Below are 25,579 nucleotides of genomic sequence, written 5' to 3'. Positions count from 1 at the left end.
AAGAGGAAAAAAGTGCAGTAAAACCTGCAGCTATTATCTTTATGAGGAGATATTAGATAGTGTGTGTGTGTGTATGTGTGTGTGCGTGTGTGTGTGTGTGTGCAGGGCCACACGCCAGTCAGAGCCCGAGAGGCCTGTGTCGGACTCTTGAAGGCTCTAATAAACACCAGATGTTCTGAGGGTAATATATACACAGACCCTGCGCCGCGTCCATCAGAAGCATCAACAACTACAGACACAGAGACACAGAGGACGAGCTGAAGGAATTCTGAGGACGGAGACTGTCCCACAAAATACATCTCATTTTGTGGGACATTGCAGCTCAAGCCTAGAGGTTAGCAAGACCCAAGACCCGGGGTCACGACCCGATCTGAACAAGCACCTTTCTGCCTGGGTTTTCTCCGTATACTCTGTTTCCTCCCACAGTCCAAAAACATGTGGATTTGGGGATCAAATTTTAAATCTGACGCTACACAAAATAATAATAATATATTTTTGGCTAATCTTTGACATATCCAAGACACCCAACATTTGTTTGTATCAATTTTGTGAGTGATTACAGTGACATCAAGTCATCAAACTGGCATTTAAAGGCTTAAAATCCTCAAAATGATTGTGTGTGGTAGTTCAGAACAGAGCTGAAGTTGTTTCAGAAATGTTTAGAGAAAAAAGCTGAAAAAATATTATTATTATTATATCTATAATGTTTTTATGACAGTATTTAGAAGTGGACATTTTTGTCCTTAATGACTCAAGTGTATTGTCATTTTTTCCCACACTGTTCTATTGATCTATTGCCACATGCACTAACACCAAAATGATGGACAAATGGACAAAAATATCTACAATGAAGCCTGAGGCTTCAGGTCACATGTCTGATGCTACAAAAATATCTATAGCGCTAGTTATCACTTTAGCGTGGGTTGAATTTTGCTCCAAATGAGGACAGGAGAGTTTGTTGTGTTGCAGCAAAAATAGACATGCACAATACTGAAGTTTTTACATTTCATATCAGAAACATTTAGACCAATTACCAATAGCAATAAGTACATAATGTGTGTTTAATGTACAGCAGCTTTCATAAACATCCAAAATAGTGGCCACTGAAGAGCAGCTGACTTTTCATTCAACTTTTGGTTCCATTTTAGGTAAAACAAAACGATTGTCGACGCGCTTTCTGTTGCTCTGCATAAGTCATCCTGATCATGGGCTGATTGGTTGTAGGTCCATCCAATTTTTGGTCCCATTGGCCACACCTCTTGGATGTGGGAGGTGCCAAAGGAAATTATTCAGGGATCATAATGAGATTATCAAAGAAACGGCCCAAAAATATGCACAAAAAGTCAAATAATTTTGCCCAGAATTCAGAAAATTGGTCATTTCAGCTCCATTATTATAACTAAATTAAAAAATGTCCCCCCGTGAAAGTAAATAGAGATTGTCTTGTCACATTTGACAGTGTAGAAATGCTCTTGCAGGTGTGTCCCATTTCTCAGATTTCAACCACTGCCACTGGTAACTCAGCTCCAAGGGACAAAATGGTACAAATGAGGACTCGGACTGGTCCAAAAGATCCAGCGAGGACAGAGCGATAAGACATCAAGTGTAAGAAAAGTGTGTACGAACAAACGCGAGCGTTTTGTCCCTATCTGCGCCACCCGCCTGCAATCGAGAGATAAACAGCCAATTGAAAGTTCCTTTTTTAAAAAAACCGCAGTGGCCAATTGTGTTTCTCGTTGCTGCCTTATCTGCGACAGACTCCCAGAAACTGATAGGGAACCTGGTCGGGGCCTCTGGATTCCGTTCCCCCGCGCACTTACCAGCAGTTTATCTGGAGGCTGGAGCCTCTGTGAAATGGCAAACGGTGCCAGAGATATCATTGGACAAAATCCCACTGTGCTCTGCCGTCCAAGTCCTCCAAGTCACCGTGTTTGTTCTTCCAGAGACACACACACACAGAAAAACAACTGACACACTGGCATCACTCACTGTTCCAGTGTTTGCCAAAATGACTTTAAAGTGTCACAAATCGATAAGATCAGAGTTTATGGGTGAATTTTCATGGTAGTGTGACACAGCTTCGGACGCGACCGTCCGACCTTGACCTGCTATCCAGAACACGTGTGGACATTAATGGTAGGATTTAAGAGAACGGGGTCTGTGTGGTCTCATCACTTTGTCGTCCATGACATTATAGACGAGTCAAAGTTTATTTATACAGCATGTTTAAAGGTGCAGTGTGTAAGATTTAGCAGGAGATACAACAAAAATTCCAAATTGATTTAAATTTTTATACAATTTCTAACTTATACCAACATACTTAAGGTTAGTATTTTTTAATTTGTTTACCTAAAAATGTTCATTTTGTTTTTTCCACAGGCATGAACTTTTTTCGTCACTATTGATCAATAATTCCACAACAATAAGTGTTCAAATCAAGTCATATAAGGCAGAACTCCTCCGCCTCAAGACTCTGTTTTCAGTCTTGAAGAAAACCAAGTAAACTTTGACCAATCACAAGTCAGTCAGTCAGAAAAAACAAACAGTGCCTCCTAGTGGCTGATCTACCAAGCAGCATTTTAAACAATTCTCTACACTGCAAAGAAACAAATTGAACACTATTCTTCTATCGATCCTGGCGTTTACGGATTTACAATCGAAGGAAAAGCTTCACTGAACGTTTCCATCTTTCTGCTTAAAGCCAAACAATCTGCTGATTCTTCCTCATCGTCCTGATCCTTCTCCTTCTTCTTCTCCTGTTTCTTAAACCAGCAGCAGATTTTATTGTTTCAACAGACAATCACTGACCAGTTCCCTTCTCCTGCAACATGTCAGAGTCAATCAAGTGGACTCAGGTTAAGAAGCAGCTTCTCACGGCTGCTCTCCAAGACGTTTGACGTAAAAACGGACCGAGCCAAGCCAAAGATCACGTCTGAAACAGGACGTGGACGTTCAAAAACAAAACAAAAAACCAAGTACTGGATTGTTTATGTACAAAAGTACCGCACAAATCTTGTGCACATACGTTTGCTCAGTGGCTGATTATATTATTTGTACATTTAAACCTCCTCTATTCAATACTTTTACACCAACAGTGACTCAACTCATAGTTTATTTCCTTTTTAGCATAAAAAAACTACATATTGACGTAAAACTGTGGAGAATCCAAGAGCTACAGAGTCAGATATTTTCTTGTGGAGGTGGCGGAGACCAAAAATGGAGTAAAAAGAAGAGGAATACTCATGTTGTGGCCACTAGGGGGCCCTGAAACTAAACGCAAAATCAAAGCTAATGTTGCTAAACTCTACTTAAGGGACTTTATGTGAATGAAAGAAATGTTCTCTTTTTTGGTGTAAAAACGTTCAACTCCTGATGGAGATTGCAGTCGAGTTTTGTGTGAATGTGACTTTAATGAGGCGTGGAGCGTGTGTGTGTGCGTGTGTGTGTGTGTGTGTGTGTGCGTGCGCTGCGGCTCAGTGTCGGAGTGTCGGCGTTACTCACGAGGCATGATGCCTTGGTCTGCCAGCTGCTCTCGTGTCCTCCTCTGCTGAAGTCTTAACTGCAGGACTGAAGGTGGAAGGAGGAGAAGACAGTGAGAGGACAGATGAGACAGAGGGAGACAAAGAGGCGGACAGACAGACAGACAGACAGGGGACAGGTGAGGTGAGAGACAGGAGAGGGACAGAGGAGAAAAACAGCATGAGGAGAGACTGAGAATTCAACCCACTTTACTGTAAATGCTGTTTCACAAGAGTATTTGTTTTTTACTTGACTTAACTGAATAAATCAACAACCACCATCATCCTGACCAATATGACTGTGAATAAATGTCCCTAAAATAACAATGAAATCCTTTAACCTTACATTTGTGTGACAAACAAAGACATTTTCCTTTTTGGAAGGTTCTGGAACAACTGGGAAGATGCAGCTTCCCCTTGTGGCCCGTCAAAACAACTGTCAAGGGCCGACAGGCGGGACACAATTATGTCAAAAATGGAAATTTACCACGACAAGATTAAATGTTTCACTGGAACTTGACCCTTGTTTACTCTCCTCTCTTCCTGGTAAACAAGTGTTAGATGTTGGTCTTGGATTTGAGGCTCAAAGTTGCTCTGGTGTTTTGGTGTAGATCAGGAATAGCAGCAAGAAAATAAATAAATAAATAAATAAATAAATGAATGAATAAATGAATGAAGGAACTTCTTTAAAACATTGTGAAGAGCCCAGTAAAGATTAAAGCAGACTCAGTGTAGAGGAATTGTGTTTTTAAATCGTAGAATTAAAGGGGTCATAATCATTTTTGTCATGTTTACATTTTAATTGTCTGCTCGTATTATTTCTTTGACTTTAGTCTTTGATTATTGATGGAGAAAATGTAACGCAGTATCAATAAGTATCAATAAGTAAAGAAACTTTAAATTCAAATTATATCTAGCACTACTGAGTGGTTTATATTTCAATATATGGCAAAATCAAGGATTAATGAATATAAAAAATAATGAATTATTTTAATATTCTGCATCTGATTGTGAATAAGTATCGAAGCAAATCGATGAAGTACCAAGTACCAAGTATCTGTATCAGTATCCTATATAAGTGTTTTTCCTACTAGAATATCTGATAAAACCATGATCAGAAGAATATCAGAATATCAATAAGTATTGGTTCTATATTGGTACTGTCAAACTCCAAATTATACCCAGTATTCTGCTTCTGACTGCGAATATAAGTATTGATAAGTATCAATACTTCTAGGTATCGGTATTGTATCAGTATCGATTTTTTGCAGCACATGTTACATGTTACATGTGTCCGCAGTCATCATACAATAAATATAGAACATGTAGAAGAAGAAGAAGAAGAAGAAGAAGAAGAAGAAAAACCCAGTGCTTGCTCACAAATATTTCTGTGAGCAGGATGTAGAGGACGATAAACACAGCTCCTGACTTTTAAACAGATCTGCTCTCGTCGCCAGTGTGTGGTCCACAGGCGGCGCGTGTGTGTAGGTGGGAGTGTGGGTCATAAACATTGTCTGTGTCTGTTGGTCGTCCTGTGTCTGTGCCTCTTTTCCTCCACTGTTATCTGAACAGCGCTTCTGCGACGTCGAGGCCTTTAATTACTCACTGTTCACTGTCTGAGCTCAGGTTCACGCAGCTGAGGCTTTTAACGTAACCACAGAGAGAGAGAGAGAGACAGAGAGAGAGAGAGAGAGAGACAGAGAGAGAGAGAGAGATTATGTAAGCGCCGCTCGCCTCCCTTCATCTGACATCTGCTTCGGTTTACAGTGGAGAGGTCGTGACCTCCTGGTCGCGCGAGAGAGAAAACGCCGCGGACTCCAAACGTCGAGGAAACGTTTGGAACGATCCCGCGACCACAAACAGGTTTATGATATGTAGATATATATGTTTTAGTTTTCTTCTTTAGTTGTTGTCGTGGAAAAAAGAAGTTAAAGGAATTAAAAAAACACTGAATGATTTACGATATTTGCAAGATTTATATTGTTATTTTCCAGTTCTATGAAATCCTACAGATTTTTGTTGATGTATTTCTGATTATGAATAATAATGATAAATACCGATACTTAATACTTAACGGTATGATAACAGTTTCTTTAAAATTCAAATTACATGCAGCCCTACTTTTTTCTTTCTTGTTTTTGCAATCCATGATAAAATCGTGATTAAATATTCCGATTTTATAAGTGAAAAGAATCAATTATCAGGTATCGTATCAGTATCTATTACATTCAAATTATATGAATGTGAGTAAGAATAAATTATCGATACTTATAAGTATCGCTACTTATCGCAGTCGTATCTGTATCTTTAAAATCTAAATTATACGTAGCCCTAGTTTTTATTGCAATGCATGATAAAAACATGAGTAATAAAGTATTCCGATTTTGATTAGGAATAATCATCAATATGTATCTTTAGGTATCTTTCAATATTCTAATTATACACAGTCCTAATTTGTTGTTGTTTTTTTTGATTAAATGATTATTAAAGTATTCCGATTTTACTTGTGAATAAGTATCGATACCGTAGCAAGTAGCAACTTGTAAAATCTGCGAGTAAACGGTAACGCAAAAAGAAATTAACTATGCTGTCAGATGAAAGGTGACTAAAGACTGGACGACAAGTGCTAGCAACTGTTAGCTTTGATTTTTAAGTACATTTTTAAGTCACCTTAAGTGACCTTAACACCTTAAGTGTTTTTTTAATAAATTGTTGACATTTGGAGGAGACAACCAAAGAAGAAGAAACAAATTCAGATTGTGTTCACGTTAAAAATATGTACACATAGAACTAGGTCACTCTAAATTAACCATTGAATGTGAACGTGAGAGTGAATGTTTGTTTGTCTCTATGTGTGACCGTGCGATGGACTGGCGAACTGTCCAGGGTGAACAGCAGGAGGATAAAGCTGTAGATAATGGATGGATGGATGGATGGATGTACACATAGAAATATATATATATATACATATGTATATATATATATATATGTGTGTAAAAAAACACATATACAGTGTCATCACTTACATCCTGGTCACATAACCAGGATGTTTTCAACAACATGTCACCTGGATTTTGTCAGTTTTTACAGTTTTCCCATATCTGATTTTTACCAATATTGAACCAATACAGACACTGATGATCATATCTGCTCATCTACAGCAGCCTGGTTGGACGACAAACCCCGGCTTTAACACTGAAGACACTTTATATTTTATATTTATCAAAAGACAAAATTGAATTGAACTTTTAAAACCACAGACGTTTGTTTGAAACCGTTTCTTTTCTAATACGCACACATGTAACACGTTTGTCCACATTTATGAAGTCAATAAAGTTAGCGATGATTACACGAGGCCAGTGTGGTTGTCCTGTGATTTACTGTCACACGTTCACAAGAGAAGGAAACACAATAAAACAAAACAAAAAAACCCGGCTCGTTTTAACGGCGTCACTGAACATGAATCGCAGGAATATGTGTTTGTGACACGTGACACTAAACAGTGTATTTGAGGTTTATTTTAAGGCTGAAAATCCAACTTAAAAGTGTATAAACTCACATTATGCATGACTTTATCTGGTGTCAAACGCTTCAGCTTCACGATGACGAGTGAGTAAATCAGTTGAGTCTTAACTCATTAAATGTCACTTAAATCATCAGAATTCACTCCGACACCAGTGAAATTGCCTCAGTGCGTCACAGTAAAAAACAAAGCTAATTGAATTAATTGAATTATTAATCACCGACGACGTGTCCTGATGACTGATTAATCAGCCTGATTTCAGCGTCTCAGTAAAACACGTCATAAACTTCACAACAGATTAGTAACACGTCGTCAAAGAATCAGTGGCGAACCAAGAAGAAAACTTAAATTATACTTATAAATCACATTCTAGCTGCTTTAAAATGATTTATTTATCTCTTTTGAATGTGAATATTTCCTGGTTTAAGTCAAAATGTTCAGTTTTTCTTATTTCACACACATATGACGTGTGAAAAGCAGAATTACATAGAAAAATAAAAAGGCTGAAGATCATTTTTAAAAAGGTATATTTGTGTAAATATGATCTCTTTATTTAAAGTTTAATTTAATAAAAAAATAAAGGACAGGTTTTATTTGGAAGGATATGCAACAGCTTTTTAATCTCAAATTATTTATTTAGATGAATTTATATTTTGTATGTTAGAGTATTTTTGAACAATGAAACGACAAAAGTTTATATTGTATTCAGAAAACTGTAATATTATATGTATCGTCATATCTGTGATGACATTTCCTTGTTTTAAAGGCGGTTGCATTAATAATCCTATTTATTTTAGCGAATAAATGAGTGAACAATTACAAATATAGATAAAAAAAATGCACGGAATCGACAAAATTACACTTTAACAAGCCTAATTACTTGTCTTATAGCAGCGTTTTTATCATATTTCTTGTCAATTTCATCGTTTCTAACACACGTAAATATCCTTGTATCATGTAATACAGATCATAAACAGTGGGTATTTTTATTTGCAGCGTATCGTCACTCTCACATCTCATATACGGCTCAAAATATAGACACATTATTACAGAAATATTGATTTGAAGATCATTTCTTAAAGATTTGGTGTTATATTATTTGTACTTTATCGTCCCTGTCCCTTAAATTAACAATAATAATAATAATAAAAACAGGTAATCTGAGGGTGTGCGTTTCACACCTTGTCGGCCGCCGTTATGTAACGGTATTTACAACCGTGTATTTTTGCAGTGCAGTTACAGAGCTGTTAATACAATCACCACGAGAACCCGGTCACATTTCACAAAACACGGGACGAGGGGTCTGAGGGGAGCACTTATAAAGTCAGATCCTTATCTTTGCTGCCTTTTAACTCCAACCATGAAGCAGCAGCAGCAGCAGCAGCAGCAGCAGCAGCAGCAGCAGTTCCCATGGCTGTGATTCTGTAGCTCCAGCCTGGTTTTTTTTTCATTTTTTATTCCATTTATTTTCACAGGCTGTAACCTGAGTAACCTGCTGCTGCAGCTTAAAGAAAACTGTAAATCCTGAACAAGCAGAGCGTCGTCCACCTCCTCCCGTGTCATCAGCTTTTATCACGAGGAGATTTACAGATTTACAGGCTCCACCGACTTCACTTCACTTACGCACAATATTTCACTCATGCGCTCATACATTCAACCTCAAACGAGTCACGCGGGTCGTCACATTAATAAGACGTCGGAACGTGACGATGAACTTCACTGCGGCGATAAAGAGACGCGTATCTCTACATCTGTGCGACATTAAACACGTCAAGAAACACATCAAACTAAGTGTCTTAAGTGTGTGTGTGACCTGTGTGCACCCCCCACAATGAAAACATGAAAATCACTTCTCGTCTGTTTCTGTTTGTAAATTGCTTCACTCTTCCACACCAAACCCCATAGAGAAAACCAGTGTTTTTAGCTCACAGAGACACCAAGGCTGCAGGTCTGCTGCTGCCTCACCTGCTCACTTTATGTCACTTCAGTAAATCAAAACAAACTATTTCAAGCACAGAAATCACAAAAACACCTTTTTAATTTCCCGATGGAGGCAGAAGTGGATCAACACGTCCCCCTGTGCTGTGGTGTTAAATCAATGGTTTTCTTAATGGGATTTGGTGCAGGAGAGTCCAGTGAAATAAGAGTTCATAGACATGCATTTTATGAGGTGAGTCTTTTACTGGAGTGGCTAACATTAGTCAGAGAACGCTGTGTGAGTTTTAAATGTTTTTTTTGCTCCATATTTCTGCACATTTGCTCGCTGACATTAATGCCTCACAAAGTGATTTTTGTTGTTGTGTGATTGTGGGGAAGAAACTCCTCCACCCTCTCCATGCTCCCCGGGGGGGGGTTTTCTTGGGCATCATTTCCCGCCCCGCTGATTATGCTCTAAACATTTGTAAGGAAAAGAATAATTTGCTCCTGGAGCATTCGTGGAATGCAAATATAGAGACGAGGAGCGACTCAGAGAGAGAGAGACGTGAGTTTGACAGGATTCACAGAGAGGGACAGAGAAGAGACAGGCGTTCAGTAACGTTCTCCTCAGGGAGGTGGCAGTGTTGGGCAGACAACTCTCACTGGACACACTGTCAACATGAATCTGAGGAAGGTTTGACGGAAGAATCTTCAACTGAGAAACAGCTGCTCGCCGTTAAAACCCTCCCTGCTCCTGTGATGAGCCTGCAGGTAACAAACTGCTGCTTCCACTTCAGCCGTGCACAGATAACCTCTGACCTCCACACTCCCCCAGCCTTTATCTGTATCTGCTGGTGACGCTTGCAAGAACACTGGAGGCTTCCCTCAGCATGAGAACAAGTGCAGGAACCTGCTGCCCCCCCGAAATAAAGACCCCATGAGGAGGAGAAGAAGGTAGCGATGGACGTCAAAGTTCACGTGTGGCTGTAAATCCATCGCCACGCTGATGGCGTCAAAGCCCCCAGGAGGATTTCAGGCCGTACATCACGCACACCTGTCACTGCTTCACCCACAGAGCAGCGGCGACCAGGTGCCACGCGTTGGCAGACGAGAACCCTGCGTGTTTGTGTGTTTGTGTGAGCTGAGGAGATCTGGTCTTACCTGATCTGAACTTGCTTCGTATCAGTATGGAGTGCTCAGAGCCCAGAAGAGTCATAATGCTTCACAGTTGTTACAGTTCCAACGTACGAGTCACACGCGTCAAATGAAAGCCACTGGGGAGCGTCTCTCCCCGGGGACGCCTCCTGAGACCAGATGGAGCCGCCTCATCAACTCAGATGTGCGGGGGGAGAACTCAAAAAGCAGCTTCTTCTTCTTCTCTCCGTCTGTCCGTCCTCTCTGAGTCAGTGAGTGTGAAGCGTTTGGTCCCATGAAGCTGAGGAAGCTCTGAGCAGCGTCAGAGGCAGCACACGGGGGTAAGCTCTGAGCGGGGAGGGGCTAACAAAGTAAAGCAAGGGTTCTCCTCTAAACCACGCCTGCTCCTGAGCTCAGACCAGGCCTGCTGGATCCTGGAGGCTGGAGCTGATGACTTTTTCTTCTTCTTTTTCTTCTTCTTCTTCTTCTTCTTCTAATTCTTCTTCTTCTTCTAATTCTTCTTCTTCTAATTCTTCTTCTTCCTCCCCTGCCACCACCAGTTTAAATATATCTGCCTATCAGCTCTGCTGACTGTCATTAAGAGGGGAAGAGGAGGAGGAGGAGGAGGAGGAGGAGATCGAGATAGAAGCACAGAGAGATAATGGACAGTGTTGAACTTTTACTCCACTATTGTGTACTTTTACTCCACTATTGTGTACTTTTACTACACTATTGTGTACTTTTACTCCCCTATTGTTTACTTTTACTCCACTATTGTGTGTACTTTTACCCCCTATTGTTTACTTTTACTCCACTATTGTACTATTGTGTACTTTTACTCCCCTATTGTTTACTTTTACTCCACTATTGTGTACTTTTACTCCACTATTTTGAACTTTTACTCCACTATTTTGTACTTTTACTCCACTATTGTTTACTTACTCCCCCTATTGTTTACTTTTACCCACTATTGTGTACTTTTACTCCACTATTTTGAACTTTTTACTCCAATTATGTGTACTTTTACTCCACTATTGTGTACCTCTTTTACTCCCCTATTGTTTACTTTTACTCCAATTATTGTGTACTTTTACTCCCCTATTGTTTACTTTTTACTATTGTGTGTACTTTTACTCCACTATTTTGTACTTTTACTCCACTATTGTGTACTTTTACTACACTATTGTGTACTTTTACTCCCCTATTGTTTACTTTTACTCCACTATTGTATACTTTTACTCCACTATTGTGTACTTTTATTCCCCTATTGCTTTTACTTCACTATTTTGTACTTTTACTCCACTATTTGATATTTTCAAATGTAATACACACATATTATATATTTTTAGTATTTAACATAATTTTTATTGTTATGAAACAAAAACAATTATTACCAACTTAATATATTTATTTTTCACCAGAGCATCAAAACTAATTGTATAAAAGTACATATCATACATATCATAGAATTTGCATCTTTAACAATGATCCAAATTCTATGATATTGTACTTTAAAACAAATCTAATCCTCACATCTCTTTTAAAAAAGCAAAACTCGTCTTTATTTAAGAGAAAAACCCTTTTATTCTTTTATATCTGCTATGCTTGTTTTTACACAGCTGTAATGTTCATATTTTTATTGTTTTATTGTGTTTTTTTAATATTCTGTGAATTATATCCGTCGTATATGTCAGGCTGAAGATTATTCTGTCACTGCAGGGACAATAATGTGTTTTTTAATTTGGGTATAAAGGCAAATTGTGTAAAATTTCTACCTCTATTACAGTGTGAAATCAGTTTGAACCTCATAATGACGTTAAATTTAAGTTTATAAATAGTTTTCATGATAAACGATTATGTGTGTGAGGTCAGTTGAGCAGCAGCTGAGCAGCAGCCGTGATTCAAACAAAGACTCCACGACATACCAGTCCAACATTTGTCAACGCAGGACGTCGCTCGCTCACTCACTCAGTTGCCGTCCGGCGTCGCCAGGACAACCCTCAGAGAAACGTCCGTCAGCGTGGGACATCAGCTGACATCACATTCCTCCACAGTTGTTGTTGAAATGGAAATACTCACACACTGGTGTAGTATCGTGAGTAAAGACCAGGTATGGGACAATATAAATATTTCCTGCAACGATTATTTTGTCAAAAATAATTACTGAGATGACTAAACTTAAACAGGTGTACAATTTTCTGTCTAGAGGTGTGGGGGGAAATCGATACAGTGAAATATTGGGATATTATTGTATCGCTTGATAACATATCATCTTGATAATATCGTATCGTGACTTAAATATCGTGATACTATCGCATTGTGATGTAAATATTGTGATATCATATCATGATAATATCGTATCATGACTGAAATATCTTAATAATACTGTATCATAACTTAAATATCATGATAATATCGTATTGTGACTTAAATATCGTGATACTATCGCATTGTGATGTAAATATTGTGATATCATATCATGATAATATCGTATCATGACTGAAATATCTTAATAATACTGTATCATAACTTAAATATCATGATAATATCGTATTGTGACTTGAATGTTGTGATAATATCGTCCCGTTAAGACGTCGCTGAGATATACACATCTGAACTTGCTCAATAGGATTTCCCATGTTGTTCCCAAATTGGCGGCAAATCCATAATGTTGATCAGATCTGAGTGTCTGATTCTAGATACACATTCTGAATTCCATTCCAATCCGAGTTCTGACAAAGATATGATGTTTTAAATTTACAGTTTTGCCCATTGTGAATGATCGGGATTTCTTGAAAGTTTGATCCTCTTTTGTGACGTCATCAGATTCTTTCCAAAATTGAATGGGAGCATACTTGGGTAATCACCGACCCATCACGAAAAATTCAGATTGATTCATCAAAAAAAAAACAACTGTAGACAGGAAGTAGCTAACCTCCACACATCTCCATCCACTGATCCTCAGTTTACTGAATAACAACAGGAAACCACAGAACTTGTTTTTACGTCTAACTCGAGCTAATCAGTCACACACCAGCGATCTGCCACCGTACGTTTTAACCTCTTCACAAAGTAGACACACGACCGCTGCTAACAGCTACAAACACACACACACTGAGGAGAGACGCACAAAACAAAACACACAATAATTCACTGTTAGAAATGACACGAAATGCTCCATATGCAGATATTTACGTACGTTTGTGTTTCTCAGGATGAAGTTCTTTTGTGTCCTCACTCACACACACACACACACACACACAGACAGACACACACAGACAGACAATGTGTATGTGTCTTAATTAGCAGGTGAAAGTGCTTAAAGGGACACTCTGTCACGGCCTGACAGTGTACACACAGAGATTCCTGAAGAGGTCACTCAGCCCCGGCTTAATCCTCCCCTTTAATTGGGCCCAGTGTCAATGGACATGACAAGTCTCATCTGAACTGTCTGGAGACACACACACACACTAAGACACACACACATCTTAGTGTGTGTATTTGTAGTGTGTGTATCTTTATGCGGACATTTTGTCTGGTCCCCACAACTTTAAAGGGCCTTTTAAGGGTTAAGACCTGGTTTTAGGGTTAGGGGTAGAATTGGCTTTAGGTTAAGGCTAAGGTAAGGGTTAATGTTAGGCACTTAGTTGTGATGGTTAAGGTTAAGGTCAGGGGTTAGGGAATGCATGTCAATGATGTGTCCTCACTAAGATATAAAAACAACTTTGTGTGTGTGTGTGTGTGTGAGTGTAAAAAGTGATTATGTACACTATTTTTGTACAATTTTCACAGTTGAATGTACATTTCATAAAAAAGGAATATAATTGTAATGTAAATATTTCAGTATGTGATGTTTAAAGAAAAAAACAACAATTTACTGTCACAAAAAGCATGAACAAATGTGGCTAAGCTGCTATGTCACGAAAGGACATTACGTCAATGACTGTCCTCACTAAAAATGTGTGTGATAGTAATTTGACTTAAAGATGTAGTACGTAACTATTCAAGGACAAGAAAATGATAGTTTTCATAGCTCCACTGTGAAAGATCCACACATCGAGATCCAGTAAAGCAAAACACAGAAACTACAGTGGTGTGGTGGCCAAGTGGTAAGGCGTTGGTCTTGTAAACCAAAGAATGTGAGTTCAATCCCCATCCATGCCTAGTCACTCAACATATATTTCCTTAATATGTTAAACAGGATATATGTCTGTAGAAACCACATGTTCCTTAAAGACCCTGTGTGACCCTCGATTATAAAATGCTGCTTGTTGAACACATAGTACTGTTGAAGTGGTGATAAGCCTTTAGCTGTGATGGGTAAGGAAAGCGTTATGTCAACGACTGTCCACATTAACAATGAGTGTGATACTCATGTCATTTAAAGATGTACTACGTAACTTTTCAAGGGAAAAAAAGACAAAGAAAATGATGCTGTCAAAAGGTTTGGTAGCTCCACATTGGGAGCATTTGTTCCACACAGATCCTGATCAAGACAAGCACAACCCTTGACAAACGGAGGCGTGGTGGCCAAGTGGTAAGGCGTTGGTCTCGTAAACCAAAGAACATGGGTTCAATCCCCATCCATGCCTGTAAAGAAACAATGATATCTCTAAAATGTACAGAACCACACACTTTCAGAACATCTGTCAGAAAATGTTTTAGAAATCTTTATATATTTGGCAAATAATAAACTGAATTCACCTATTTTCAATTACCCAAATTTGAGCCACAGCAGTTAACACATTTGCTGCGTCCTTCATCTGAAAACAGGCAAAACTATCAGACCTGACGACAGAGAGAGAGAGAGAGAGAGAGGGAGGGGGGGAGTGTTTGTGTATACAGCAGCAGAGCAGGGACGGGGCGGAGACAGTTGTGTACTGTTTTCTGAGCAGCAGATTTCACGAATTGCCGTCGTCGCCTCTGTGTGTGATCACTTCCTGTGTGCAGTCACACTAAACGTGGTGGTTTGACTGTAACTGACGTTTGTTTATTTTTAATTATATTTAAATACTCTATTGTTCTGTTCTGAGTCATCGTTTCCAAGAAGTGATGAATCAGAGAAATGCGTCGCATTGAGCTAGTGGCGGTCACATGTGTGAAATATCTGTGTACATGAGACACGCGTGGAATCCAGCGCGCACACACGCACGCACACACACACACACACACACACACACACACACACAGCACTGCAGGGAGGAAGTGGACAGGAATGTGACCGTGTGCTGGACACTGTGGGAGCTGCCGTGTCCAGCATGTCCTCAGCTGTTCCTCTGCAGAACAAGAGAGGAAACACTCCTTCATCACTTCAGGACCTGTAGTCCTCATGGAGACCAGAAACTGGTCCTTATGAGGCCAGAACCTCATTTCTGGTTAAAGGAACTGGTTAAAATTTAGGGGTTAGTCATTAATTGGTTATGTGATAAGGCTTTGTTAAGACCAGTGGTTCCCAAAGACTGGGTTGGGACCCACAGACAGGTCGCTTAGGACCTTTTTCTGCCATAAACACGGACCTTCTCAGGACCAGTAGTCCTCATGAAGACCAAAACCTGGTCCTAATGAAGCAGAAACTTATTTCTGAGGAACTGGTCAAAGTTTAATGGTAAGTAGGGCTGGAAAACAGACTAATTTAATCCCTTAATTTGTAATTCAAAAGGGTTTGTTTTTAATAAAAGGTTTTCCTCTTGCTCTCCTCTAGTTTAAGATAAATTTCCCGACCTTCTGACTGGTTCTGACTTCTTCAAAGGGCTTTTTTGGGGGTTAAGAACTGGTTCTAGGGTTTGGGGCTTGGGAATGCATTATGTCTATGAGGGTGTGCGTCTGTGTGTGTGTGTGTGTGAGGGAGTTTGGAGATAGTCGAGGTTTTGATAGAGTGCAGATAAAGAGTTTGTCGCCCAGAGCTGAGGCCGCAGGGTCAGGAGAGCACAGGATATGGGTGGGAGGTCTAATAGGCCATGTGTGTGTGTGTGTGTGTGTGTGTGTGTGTGTGTGTATTCATGCGTGTGTGTGAAGGACACACATCTTAGCCTGTAGCAGCAGCAGCAGCAGCAGCAGCAGCAGCAGCAGCAGCAGCTGTGTGGCATCAGTCTGCCGTCACTCCGCTCAGCCTCAGGTAAACACTGATGTTTTAATGACCAGTGACAGTGAAGAGAGAGAGATGCATCATGGTCCTGTGTGTGTGTGTGTGCAGGAATACATGGAGGCGTGGTGGCCAAGTGGTAAGGCGTTGGTCTCGTAAACCAAAGAACATGGGTTCGATCCCCATCCATGCCTAGAACTCAACACACACTTGCTTATGATGTCAGGTTCACTGGGGTATATCAGTAGAAACCATTTACCCCTATAGGAGGAGTGCCCTCAACTTAGTCTTTGCTACCTCATCAACCCTAAAAATGGTTTCGTAAATCTACTGCTCGCTTTACAGTTTATCAGTTATAAACATATTACTGTTTAGTTTAATCTTTGAAAAATACTGCAGTACATAACTATTCAAGGAAAAAGAAGAAAAGAAAACAATAGAAAATTATTGTATAAGCGCATCGAGATCCAGTAAAGCAAAACACAGTAACTGCAGTGGCGTGGTGGCCAAGTGGTAAGGCGTTGGTCTTGTAAACCAAAGAACATGGGTTCGATCCCCATCCATGCCTCAAATTGCCCTTTAACACCTGCCACACAAACAAACATGGCTGCCTTTACAGGTGTGCACAATTCAGTCTTGTTTTTTTCAGTTATACAATTACTTATGATCACTTACTGTATGTCTTTAAATCAAAAAAATATGAATTGGTTTAGAAGTGAAGTGAAGTGATACTTGTATAGCATAGAAAATGATGGTGTTAAAAGTGTAGTAAGCTTCACATAAGATGAAATATCCATACTGAGTGAGCGGAAACGTGGACTAGTGGCGTGGTAGTTTGATAGCGTCACATTGGAAATATTTTTTTATTTTCATAAACAGAGGCGTGGTGGCCAAGTGGTAAGGCGTTGGTCTCGTAAACCAAAGAACATGGGTTCGATCCCCATCCATGCCTAGAAAACAGCATACATTTACTTAAAATGTTCACCAGGTTATCTATAAGATGGGGGACAGGAACACGCTCTAAGTCCTTGAAACCTCATCAACCCGAAAAATGGCAAATACAGCTTGTGTAACTGTTACTTCGGTTAAGCATTTGGTTGTGAGGGAAGCAAAGGCAAATTGGTGCTGTCAAAGGCTTTGATAGCTCCACATTGGAAGCATTCTTTTCCCACAGATCGAGATCCTAAAAAAGGTGGCGTGGTGGCCAAGTGGTAAGGCGTTGGTCTTGTAAACCAAAGAACATGGGTTCGATCCCCATCCATGCCTAGAAAGAGACAACTCTGTAACATGTTAACTATACCAAGAACAGGAGTACACGCTATGAATCTAAGGTAGATCACTTTCCTTAACTCATTGACCCAGAAATTCCAAGATGGTTGCCACCCATAAACACAATAGATTTCCTTTACTATTGGCAGAAGATGGATGAATGGATGGTCACATTGTGAAGACATGAACTTTTTTCCTATAAAGTTGTAGCTTGAGTGGGCGGAGCTAAGCAAACAGCATTTGGCTTTGATTTGTCGGGCGCCCCGCGGCCCGTTTCCTACACATATTTAGAACCGGTGATGAAGTGAAGTTGATGTGCTGTTTTTGTAAGCTATCATTTATCGTTTAACTCCACTGTTGAAGAAATTAGAAAAACGTGAGGAAGTTGGGAGGGTGATGCAAGGTTAGATGTTGGAAGTTGGATCAGAGAGAAAAAAGAGAGACAGAGACGCGAGGGTGATTCATTCCTTTATCAGAGCCCAATCAGTCTTATCAGAAAGAGAGGCGCGTTTCTCATGACACGTATATGAGGAGGGGGTGTGATGTAGTAGAGAGAGGGGAAGAAGGAGAGGTGAAGAAGGGTGGGAAAGTCAGAACCAGACGTGGAGTCAGGTTCAGCAGTCGCCATCTTCCCCTGAGCTGCGGTTTTTAAAGACGTGTTCCAGGGGGAGCGAAGTCGAACCCAAACCAGCAGCAGCAGCCGCCGCCGCCTCCCCTCCCGTCTCCTTTCACTCCATCTTTATCTCAGTCACCTTCACTCCTCGGTTTCCCCCCCCCCGCTCCACCCCTGTGCCTGCGTTTCAGCCGGCGGGGTTGGAAATGTCAGCGTGTTTGAGAGACGCCGGCGCTGCAGCCAATCCCAACTGAATCCTTAAAGCACAACAAGAGTGCAAGAATGGATAGATTTCCCCCAAAAAATGCCATGGGGGAGATAACTGTTTTGTGTTTTTGTGGTTGTTTAGATTTTCGGCAATTGACTTTGCCTCCGCTGTAGTCTGCAGGCGCTGGCGTTCGGCCATGGGAGGGAGGGAGGGAGGTTTGGGAGCGCGTCTGTGAGGCTTCAGCACAGAGACGGGCCTGCATCACCACAGCTTAGCTCTAACTCCTACCTATTACCGATGGCTTTATGCTGTATTACCAAAACTTCACTATCAGAAATTTAATAACTCAACGTCTTCTTTGTTGTTGTTAATGTGTGTGTCCGTGACTAATGGGTCCAGATGAAGGGAGTGTATATCAAGTGGAACCGTCATCCATGCCAAAGTTGAATATTCTTTCATTCTGGCCTCAAAGACGTACAAAGAGGAACCAATTAATGAGAACATTTGTAAAAAAAACAACAAAACAACCCAGTTAACTTTATTACAGCACAAACAGACAGGATAAAGGTCTGCTTCCCTTACTGCGGCTGGTAAAGTCACAATCAGCTGTGTCAGCAAACAGCACGGTAGCCCAGCCTCGAGAGATACACACACACACCTTCTGAAAGCCTTTCAACCTTGATTGATTGGTTTTGTGCGACAAACCACACGTGTGCTGTCAAATTAGAACACAAAAACAGAGCTGCAGCAATCTGGAGGGGCCAAAAATCTGATGATACATAATCAGTGTTGTAGACAATTGCTTAGTAAAAACATGTCTGACCGTGGAGACACCAGGAAAAAACTTAATGCTTAAGCTCTGAATTTGGTAGTTTTGACCATGACTAGTCCAATTAAGATAGGCCAATGGAGGCTGGGGGTGCAGGGTGGTTGGTTGGCAGCAACAGAAGTTATTTGTCTTCTTATCTGTAATTTGTCTCCCTGCTCTTGTAGATACAGTTCTCATTTGGACAATAACCTCCAGAAGTGACCAAAACATTTCATCCAAACCACACAAAAGTATGCAGCCATAAATATGACCTCTTTGGGCATCACCACGGCATCATTGCAGAGGACGTAGAAGAAAGTACAGCAGTACAAATATTTGGCTATCTGGATCTCCAGAGCTGGTACGGCACTTCTAAATGGTCTGGCTGAAATGGCCTGTCAGCCAGAACATTCCTCCTCTCAGTCAGGACCGACCAGAGCCGTGTTTGTTGGTATGACCCTGCCCTACCCACCTCAAAACCCCTCCTTCCCCTCACTGACGTCTGTTTAACTGAGTCCAACATCTTCCCCTTAGACACTGATCCCAGGTCGGGTCATGAAAACGTTGCCTCTGAGGTTGCGCCGATGCATGATCTGACCCAGGAACAGCGTTTCAGTCGGTTGACAGACGGAGAGCAGACACAGACGGTTGCCATGGTCTACAGACTGATCCCTGGGTACAGAGCTGGTATCTGCTGGCCTGGACTCCACTTGACCATTGAGGACCAAAGATTTATTAATAGCCTGTGTGTGTGTGTGTGTCTGTGTGTTTATCTGCCTCTGCATACACGTGTGTCATATGTCGTTTGCACGCTCGCCCAGATCGGAGAACGTCTTATCAGCATCGCGGAACATTCGTCAGGGGGGTGACATTTTCTGCCGTTCCGCGACTCAAACCAAACACAGCGCTACATGTGCTACCACCGCTCTGCGGGACGTTGAGAGGCCTGACTTATGTGAGTTGTCAGTAAGAAATTACGCTATCATCGCGCCACGCTCACTGATTCGGTACGTTGCCTTTTCCTATTATTTTTGCGGTGATAGGTAATTCAGCCGGACAGACCTTTCTTTTCACCCGCCTACCCGATTCTGAAAGCTGAATCAACAAAGGGGGGGCACCAGCGTCTGTGCGGCCCTGCTTGCTTTTAACACCCTGGGGACGCCGAGTGGGTCGTGATCACATGTTGTTGTAGAGTTCGTAAAGAGGCTAACATGTGTATGTGTTTGTGTTTCTAGCCGCCGTTCACCCCAGCACACCTTTCCAGCCTTGGTGGGTTTGGACACGGTCGTGACTGAGATAAAGTCATAAGATACGGTGAAACTGATGTTGTTGACTCAGTTAACAGGATTGTGAACTGTGTCAAAAGTGTTGCCTTTACTTCAATTGTTATGGCAATTTCCTTGGCCAGAGGGCAAGCAGAAGGGGCAGTCTATGGTGACGTATGGAGAGAAAATACAAAATAAAATCTGACTGATGGTTGAGGAAAGGTCAGATTTTTTAACCTCTGTCTTTACAAATTAATCACAATCAAAAAAGTAACCCCACAGTGCCAATAGTACCAACTAAATAAGGATTTTGGACATTTGCGTGATTTCTGACATCCGTAGAGTCACATGGTGCTAATTTTATTGCATCAATATAATTTGCACATCACTTTAGGATTCCGAACAATATCTAAAGTTCCCGAACAAGAGCATGTACCTGTAAATGTTTGTTAATCGCATAAGTGTCCAACGGTCCACTTGAGGCTCTACCAATGTCCAAAGAATGTCTTTGGAAAAGGAAAACAGTGATTGCTGATGAAACTATAAACCCTGTGTTATTTAAAATTGGCTGCACTTTATGATGACCATAGTTAACCGTAGCGATGGCTGTAATGTAACACGTCGCTAAAAATAGCTTTGTATTTGGTGTGAACGCAGCACTAGCATCATTAATTCATAATTATTCTTCTGGCTGACCCTTTAAAAGATGAATTATTACAGTGACCCAACACTCTGCATCAACGTCAAGTGTTGCTGAAATGCATTGTGGGTGCATTATTTTACTTTTCCAACCGGCAGCCAATTATACCAAATATTACGCAAATATTTCAACACAAATCACATTTGTGTGTATAGTTTAAACACTTCAAAGACCAAATAGAGCTTTTCTGCCTGTTTCTGGTGTTTTTTGTCAGGAAAAATTGCATCACAAATCACACCACCATCAATTTACCAACATTAGCAGCTTTTGCTATGTTGTTAGCCACGACGGACACTGCTCTGCCAACCTACAATAGCTAGCTAGCTAGCCCCAGCACAAAGAGTCCAGTGTTAGGATATAATTACAAACTTTACAAGTAATAAAACTGTTTATTATTATTTTCAACTGAATTTCTACAAGCAAAAACTGAGCCTCTAATCATGAGTGTTAGCATCAGTGCCAACTTCCATATGGAGGCCAGTTTTATTTCAACGCAGACAGACAGCTCCGTGTCCCGTGATGATCACCCCGTGTACGGTCACGGTGTCCGCAGTGTCGGCACAGAACACCGTCTATGGATTCACTCTGCTGAAACCAACCACACATTAAATATTAATTATTCTTTAAATGTCACACAGATTAGAGATGAGAGACTTTGTCTCTGTGGTTATTTACACCTGTGTTTACACACACACACACACACACAGTCTGGTACGAGATTAAATGTGTGCTGAATGATAAAAATCAGCTTTTACACACATTAATTCAGTTTTACTTCAAGAAGAATGAAGTGTAGATTTTGTTTCTGAAACATTTTGATGCTATCCGTTATGGAATGACTTGGTTTTCTTCACGTTCACGGGCAATAAAGTTGGAATTTACTCCTCTGCCTTTTTTATGAAGTGAGTATGGAAGTACGGTCATGAGAGCAAACATAAAGAAACATAAAGGTCTTGTGGTTAAAGGCCACATGCTTGTGGATTACCAACACACACACGCTCACAACCACAATTAGATCTGACTCAGAGCATGGAGTCGGTGGGTGAGACTGATAGTGTGTCACAGTGACCAGAGGTGTCACTTTCTCTCTCCTCCTCCTCTCAAAAAACACACACACACACACACACACGTCCACAGTGATGATGTCATTGGCTGCTTGTCTGCCGAGTCATGGACCAGAGCAACGATTGCAGGCTGAACGACTCACAGGCTGCACACGAGGGGGAGAGCAGGGGAGACACGGGAGGAGGATGGACGGCAAAGAGTAAGACGAGAGACAAAGTCAACAGTTTGTCCTGGAATGGACACGGAGACAGTGACATTGCCCTGACATTTAAATGAGGCCCTGACAACATGTGTATGTGAGCCGAACAACACTAGTGATGTTACATAGAACATATACTTTATTAATCCCCTTAGGGATTTGACCCATCCTAGAATTAGGATGCAGTAGGCTGCCACACTGAGTAGCTCGCCAGCCCTTTCAACCTGGTGGGGACTTGAACCAACGACCTTTCGGTTAGAAGTCAAGTTCCCTTTCCACTTGGCCACGGGCTGCCCATAGCACATATATCTGAAATGGGCTCCTCAATCATATACAGTATACTACAATTTATGTTCCATTCAGCCCTTATATTTGAAAGGAGGCCTCTCAGCCACTTAGCGCTGATTATCATGTGTTGTCTTTACAGGGTCCCTTATAGGGCCTCATAAAATGTATTATTATGATTATTAACTTTTCTTCTTCTTGTTGAGGCCAAAGATCCTTACACAGGCTCCCTGACCGCCAAAGACTTAATTTGGTTAACTGAATGGTTTAGGCCCAAAAAACATGTCTGATCTGTTGGCTTGCTATGAACTATCCTAAGGTGATCTAAAGTGATCTGGTTCAGGGTTTTGCTCTGTGTCCCAAGAACCAGGACAAAACATGGGGAAGCATCGTCAGGTGCCCCAAAAACTCAATCAATCAATTCATTCTTTTAAAATCTAGCCTGAAAACCCTTGCATTTAAATAAAAATACAATTAACACTACTACACCTCAGTCGTAACAGTAACTTTTAGTTTCTTTTAATTTCCTTTTGCTTCCCTCTTTCTTACACTTCTCTATTTAAACATTTTAAATTTAAATTTAAATTTAAATTTAAATTTAATAGCTTTAATGCTGCTCTTGCTGTATTTCGTTTTAAAATGTTATAAATTGTAAAGCACTTGTTGTAGAAAGTATAAGAATAGCAGTTCTACTATTAAGTTAATTGGCAAAGGCTAGCGCGTTAGCCGACTGAAGCTACAGATGGACTAATGAGTACAGATTGGCGCTAGTTAGGCACAGTGGGTCACTTAAGTCAAGCAGCAGGTTTTAAGTGGAGCTAATAACACATACAACGTGTCAAATACAATATTTTCTGGTAATAAATTACATTTTCAACAATGGCAGTAAAGTATCCTGGACACAAAGACACCACACCCTGATACAGGTTTTGAACAAGCATCCCTGCATTGACAAGTCTAATTTTGTTCCTCATGGCCGTGGGTTGCCAAATATGAGAACAGGGGGCATCTGGAATTGAACCACTTGATCTGCAGTCAAATGCTCTACCACTGAGCTACACCCCCCCAGTGTTGAACTACTAGTTGCCACTGGTAATGGCTGAATGAATATAGAGATCTTTAACAAATTTGAAACGCAGCGTTTCACTGACAGCTTTAACCTCAGCACTGTGTCCACACAAACGACTTTCACTCTCTACATTCCACACATACGGCTGCAAGCGCTTCTCCCTCCCCCCTACCCTATCCCCTCCCCCGCTCCTCATCAGCTGCTCGTCAACTTGACTGACGGTTCAGAAATGTTTGGGCTTCCCGACGCGTCCAAGGTCGCAATTTGTCCGATAAACAACCCTCAGAGGACGGACGACGGACGGCGACCAGCTTGTCAGACTCAGAAGCAAATTAGGAGAAGCTGAGCAGAGTTTTCTTCAGTGTGTCCGTGTGAACAAGACAACGGGATTCCTGCTTCAATGAGGGGGCAGAAAAAACTTTGTATTCGTGTAGTAAAAAAAGCTCCCCCATGTGAAACACGTGCTGATAAATGTGAGACGTCAAAATGAAAACGAGCAGCGACCGAGGCTTTTGTCCAGTGTGACCTCGTGTTTGTGCTCGGTGGTGATTGGGAGCGCGCTGCCCGGCGACTCTTATCGCGCCTGTCTGTCAGAGACAAGAACACTGGAGGCCTGTGAGGACGGCTGCCTGTCGGAAATTCTCCCGAGAGCCTTGTTGTTGGCTAAGACTCACACTCGGGGTCAGAGGTCGCGGCGCGTCAGCCACTGGCCACATACCAGGGAGACAGCAGACGAGATGGTGACGGCTATGGGAGTGAAGACCTGGCTTCTGCAGGTGTTCCCTTCACGGAGAAAAACAGAGCTGCAATAATATATAATAATATCAATAATATTTAAAATATCAGACAAAATGTGTTTGTTTTTGTTACTGCACTGTTCTCAACGGTTTTGTTTTGTTCATAGGGGAGCAAAGAAACAATTAGATATTGACATTTAAGGTGGTTTATAGGCAGAAATGTAATATGCTACCCATTTTTGGAATGGGTCCTTTCAAGTTTGGCCCCAACATTCACATGCACTCAAGGACGAACTCTTTAGAGTTTGGTGTTCCAAAGGTCAAAGTTCAATTATACTGTGACCCCACAAATCCTTGTTCAGGAACACCTCCAGGAAAAGTTCTTATTTTATCAATATCAATATATCAATATTTTATCCTAAGAAGGCCTCAAGAGAATCCTTGCAAATTTGGACACTCAGACTCAAGGATGAACTCTTCAGAGTTTGGTGTTCACTTTCCCAATGTGCTATCTCAAGAAGGTCTGAGCGAATCCTTTCAAATTGGGCCCAAACGTTCACTTGAACCCAAGGATGATCTTTGGTGCTCAAAGGTCAACTTTAAGGTCTTCACTGACCTCACGGAACGTTTGCCTTGTGATTTGTTCAGGAAATCCATTTCAAATTTCTTGGAAATTTTCACCTGTACTCAACGATGATCTGATGAAAGTGTTCAAAAAATAAATCTCAAGAAGGCCTTGAAGAAGAATCCTTTCAAATTTGACCCTAACATTCACTTGGACTAAAGGACAGTTGCTTTAGAGTTTGGGGCTCAAAGGTCAAACTTACAAAGTTACTGTAAGACAAAGTCCAATCCAATGTGTTATCTCCAGAAGGCCTCAAGAGAATCCTTTCAAATTTGGCCCTGAAATTTGGACTCTTGGACTTAAGGATGGACTCGAGTTTGGTGTTCAATGGTCAACTTTGGAAACGTACACTTGAAGGATGTGTTCAAAGATCAAAAGTCACTGAGACTTTCCAAACTTTTTCCAATGAGTCTCAAGAAGGCCTTGAGACAATCCTTTCAAACATTCACTTGAACTCAAGAATGATCTTTGGTGCTCAAAGGTCGACTTTCAGGTTACTGTGACCTCACATAACCTTTTATTTTATTTTTTTTGAATGTGATTTGTTCAGGAACAACTCCAG

General features: G+C 40.9%; 1 long non-coding RNA gene and 6 other non-coding genes across 7 annotated transcripts in view; 6 read left to right on the top strand and 1 right to left on the bottom strand.

Annotated features, from left to right (window-relative positions):
• Positions 1-3,477: 3,477 nt before the first annotated feature.
• Positions 3,478-25,579, bottom strand: part of LOC122759551 — an 85,430-nt gene continuing 63,328 nt past the window's right edge. Inside the window, exon 4 of the long non-coding RNA XR_006358273.1 lies at positions 3,478-3,567. This is a non-coding gene — a long non-coding RNA (uncharacterized LOC122759551). The remainder of the gene's footprint in view (positions 3,568-25,579) is intronic.
• On the top strand, positions 14,185-14,256 carry trnat-ugu. The gene has a single exon. It is a non-coding gene; the product is annotated as a tRNA-Thr (tRNA).
• trnat-cgu lies at positions 14,613-14,684 on the top strand. The gene has a single exon. It is a non-coding gene; the product is annotated as a tRNA-Thr (tRNA).
• Positions 16,297-16,368, top strand: trnat-cgu. The gene has a single exon. It is a non-coding gene; the product is annotated as a tRNA-Thr (tRNA).
• On the top strand, positions 16,671-16,742 carry trnat-ugu. Its single transcript has one exon. It is a non-coding gene; the product is annotated as a tRNA-Thr (tRNA).
• Positions 17,055-17,126, top strand: trnat-cgu. The gene has a single exon. It is a non-coding gene; the product is annotated as a tRNA-Thr (tRNA).
• trnat-ugu lies at positions 17,369-17,440 on the top strand. Its single transcript has one exon. It is a non-coding gene; the product is annotated as a tRNA-Thr (tRNA).

This window comes from Solea senegalensis, linkage group LG18, assembly GCF_019176455.1.
Source record: "Solea senegalensis isolate Sse05_10M linkage group LG18, IFAPA_SoseM_1, whole genome shotgun sequence".
NCBI classification, from domain to species: Eukaryota; Metazoa; Chordata; class Actinopteri; order Pleuronectiformes; family Soleidae; genus Solea; species Solea senegalensis.
The sequence above is the reverse complement of the archived record's forward strand: the minus strand, read 5'-3'. Positions and strand labels throughout refer to the sequence as shown.